Source organism: Dipodomys ordii, unplaced genomic scaffold (genome assembly GCF_000151885.1).
Source record: "Dipodomys ordii isolate 6190 unplaced genomic scaffold, Dord_2.0 Scaffold232, whole genome shotgun sequence".
Classification (NCBI taxonomy): domain Eukaryota; kingdom Metazoa; phylum Chordata; class Mammalia; order Rodentia; family Heteromyidae; genus Dipodomys; species Dipodomys ordii.
This window is the reverse complement of record NW_012267448.1, coordinates 543,190-547,622: the sequence shown is the minus strand read 5'-3', so window position 1 is coordinate 547,622 and position 4,433 is coordinate 543,190.

The window sequence follows — 4,433 nt, the reverse complement described above, 5'->3', positions numbered from 1 at the left end:
TAGGTATTTTATTTTTTGTGGGGCTATTACAAATGGAGTTGCTTTCCTAACGTCAGCCACACTTTTCTCATTGTTGGCATACAGAATAACCATTGATTTTGGGGGGGTTAATTTTATACCCTGCTACTTTGCTAAAGTTTTGAATCCGCTTGAGTAATTTGGGCATGGAGTCTATGTGATTCTTTAAATACAAGATCATGTCATCTGCAAAGAGGGAGAGTTTTATTTCTTCTTTCCCTATTTGGATTCCCTTTATGTCTGCATCTTGTCTTATTGCTGTAGCTAGGCATTCTAATATTAGATTGATGAGAAGTGGAGAGAATGGACATCCTTGTCTTGTTCCTGAGTTAAGAGGAAATGGCTTTAGTTTTTCACCATTGAGTATAATGCTGGCTGTAGGTTTGTCATATACAGCCTTTATTGTATTGAGGAATGTTCCATGGATTCCTAATTTTTTCAAAACCTTCATCATGAAGGGGTGTTGGATCTTGTCAAATGCTTTTTCTGCATCTGTTGAGATAACCATGTGGTTGTTATCCTTGCTCCTGTTGATGTGATGAATAATATTAATTGATTTGCATATATTGACTTAGATTTGCATACCTGAAATGAATCCTGTTTGATCATGGTGTATGATTTTTTGGATGAATTGTTGAAGTCGATTTGCCAAAATTTTGTTGAGAAGTTTTATATCAATGTTCATCAAAGAAATAGGTCTATAGTTCTCTTTCTTTGATGAGTCCCTGTTGAATGGCTCTTTTTATAATATAAATTATTTCTTAATATTCATATCCATTAAGGCAAATATAGAGAGTCACTCAAACACAGATGTGCTAAATATGGTCTTCCAGAGAAATATCAGACAAATAAAGCATAAATAATGCCCCTGAAATGATGAGATGAGAGGTCCAATGCTGTGGTTTTCCCTGATCTCCACCAGGCTTCCGATTTTAACCTTGATTGTAGACTGGTGCTTCATAAAGTTACCACAGAGCTGTCAAGATTAGACATAATAAAATTCCACATTTTGCTCTTGCTACCAAAATTAAACCATTCTTTGTTTCTAGGATGCCTCCCCTCTCAGGCCCTGAACATTTGGTTAATTTTCAGAATTGTGAGCAAATGCTGTAGACAATTTTGTAATTATTTATCACTGGAGAAAAAAGAACAATATTCGAGAGTCCTTTTTTTCTATTATTGCTGAGATTTTACCAAATGGTTTAGGAAAGTTTGTCAAATATATACTGGAAGCAAATCTGGTCTATTTTATATTTTGTATTTATTTACTTGCTGTTATTTTTCACTGCTAAACTTGAGTGAACAAGCGTTAATTAAGCAAACATTGAAATATGGTGTTGAACTGTGAGAATATATTAGCCTTTGAATTTGGCATCATTTTTTAATAAACTAATCAACACAGTATTTTGACTAAAGCAGACGATGGAGGGATGGCAGCCAGTTTTTATTGACTCTGGAATATTACACCCCTAATTCATTGGCCCTGGAGAGCTGAGTAAAAGTAGTGCAGATTATGACTTGGCTTCATATAGGGTTGAGTATAATTTTCTCATTCATATCATCTGTTTTGTTTTTCTTTCCAGTTAAGGCAGCAATGCTGATGAACAATGTACAATCATGATTATGATGAGAACCCATAATAGTATATGGGCTTCAGCTTAGTAAGAGGTGCAGAAATGTAGACTTCTTGGCTCCTTTATACTTAATTCTTATATCTAATTTCAAGATTAGTTTTGTAACTTCACATGGTCTAACCATGATCATGGGACTAAAATGTTTTAAACCACACCTCAGCAAATAACTGTGAACTGTGTCTTGGGGCTACCACATAACTTGTATGGTCCTATTTTTCCTAGGTCTTGTGAGACTCTCTTTGCTCAACAAATTACTGGTCAGTGTCCTGGGCCCTTACCATCTTTAAAAGTTTATCATTGAAGAATTTCCCTGGAATATACATATATATGAATATACATATATAATGGATATTTTAGTTTTTATATATTTTATGTATATATATTTATACTTATAAACATATGTTTATATATTTGTAAATACATGTAAGGTTAATTTCACTCAAAATTAAACTGAACATAATAATGTTATTCACTAAGTGACTATTTCATGAAGAAAAGACTGTGTGTGTATGTTTGTAAATGTACACACATAGATGTCAATATATAGCCAAAGACTATGAGAAACACAACTAGGTCAAACAGAACTTTTTGTATTTTTGTCAGAGTGAAAAAAAATAAATTTAAAGCAAACAAAACAAATGCAGTAAAAACAAAACCTTGCTCTGAACAGGAATTTTTCCAGTAGAGAAATCATTCTTTTAGATCTCTTAAACAATTGTTCTTCTGAAGATAGGAGAAGAATGAAACTAATGATTTTTGTAAGCAACTAGCATTTACATTCCTGTTGTCCATAACAGAAATGTGTTTGGATATATTTAGTGTTTGAACAATGTTGTTTTTGTCTACCATGAATTTTGATTATGATAAAATGGTCTTGTTTTTAGTTTGATTCATTACAAATACAGATTACCCTTGTATGATGATGGCTTTATGTTTCATGGGAGGAAAGCAGAGCCCATCTGTAAGTGACGGGAGAGCTTTTAACAGCATCAGATGTTAATGGCTGCTTTCCTCTATTTAATAAGATTTATAATAAAAAATATCACCAAGGTAAAGTTTATCTTTCTCAGGTGTTGTTCCATCTTTTAGCATCTTGTTTACTTATGGCATTTATTGTGTCTCTGCTATTCTGGGACAAGGTTTCTGACTGTTGACTTAGAAGTAATTCCTCTCATTATTGGCACTTGGTGTTCTGATTGATGTGCTTTCTGTCCTCACAATGTTAAAGAACAACGCTGATAACGATTTCTTATGTGAGGCATGTTTCCACATGTTTTTCATCCTTAGTACTTGGGCAAATATGAATTATTTTAGTGACATAGTCTCTAACAGAAACTCATTTTTGTGGAGGTAGAATTGTTTTATCTGTCTAGCTTTCCCAGTTTTTTGTTTATACTCCATTTTGTGATTAAATACTTCTTTAGATGTTTCTACAATATAGATCTATATTTACTGAGTGGGGAGAACTCTCTTGCTGCAGTCTTGAGCTGAAGGCCTTTCCTGTCTCATTTCTCAAATATTTATGTTTTATATCTTTATTTCACAAAATAGGCTCCTTGATTTCTTGTGAAGCTCCATTGGCTTTAAAAATCAATCTCCCCATTCTCCATAAAATTTTCAGAGATATCCTCATGATTAATGTCTTGGTGGTGTGATGTATAGAAACAGAGAATACTATTAAGCCATATTTAAGAAAAAAATAATTGATCTTCAGGAAAAATGTCTCTTTTTAACTCATAGCAAATGTGATTGGGTGGAGGCCTTGAGGTACAGCATTAATAGATTTACCTACAAGGTGTGAAAGTCATAGGCATTTTGTTAGTAATTAGGGAAGCTAAAATCAATTAGTTGAAGAGAGTTTGTCAGCAAAAACAATAATACCGCTGATGTCGAGCCCAGCATGTAAAGTGAAGAACCCACCTTTTCAGAAGTAGATGCAGTTTTCGTAGCAATCAGGTTCAGATTGAGTCTTAATTGTGTAATGTGCTTGTGAGTGTGTGAGAGCACACACATGCACACTCTAACCCTTTCTCAGCTTCCTAATTCTGTTGAAATCTCTTTCAACATGAAAATAATTTGGAGTGAGGAACTGAAACTATTAACAAATACTAGAAAATTAAAACATCTCTCTATAAATACATAGAAGTAATATTATTTTTTCATATTTTAATGAGTGATTGTAAGATAGTTAAGCTAGTTAAAGTAAAAAGTAGAATGGAAAATTTTATTTGCCTCACAAAATGCTGAAGTTGATTTCTGTCTGTCTATCAATTCACAAGGAAATAAAAATGTGTGTGACTTCTCTGAGGTAACCTTTTCTTTTAATTTAATTAATTAATTTTTTTTTGTTGGTCGTGGGGGCTGAACTCTGGGCCCTCAGCTCTAGCTCAAGGCTAGTACCCTACCGCTTGAGCCACAGCACTACTTCTGGCTTTTTTTTTTTTGCTTATGTAGTGCTGAGGAATCAAACCCAGGACCCCCATGCATTCGACGCAAGCACTCTACATTTTCTATGCATTTCAAATGAAAAACAAAATGCTTAAATAAGGATACAGGTTAACCCATTGTAACAATAAGCTGCACAAGACACTATGTTCAAATATGAACTTTACAATTTGGGTGGGGAAAGGGGGTAGTGTAGTTGTGGAGGTGGGAGGGAAGGGATGGTAGGGGAAAAAAAGGAGGTAACAATGCTTGATAGGAAATGTATTCATTACCTTGCTCTTGTAACTGTAACCCTTCTGTACAGTATTTTTACAATAAAATTAAAAAAAATCAAAT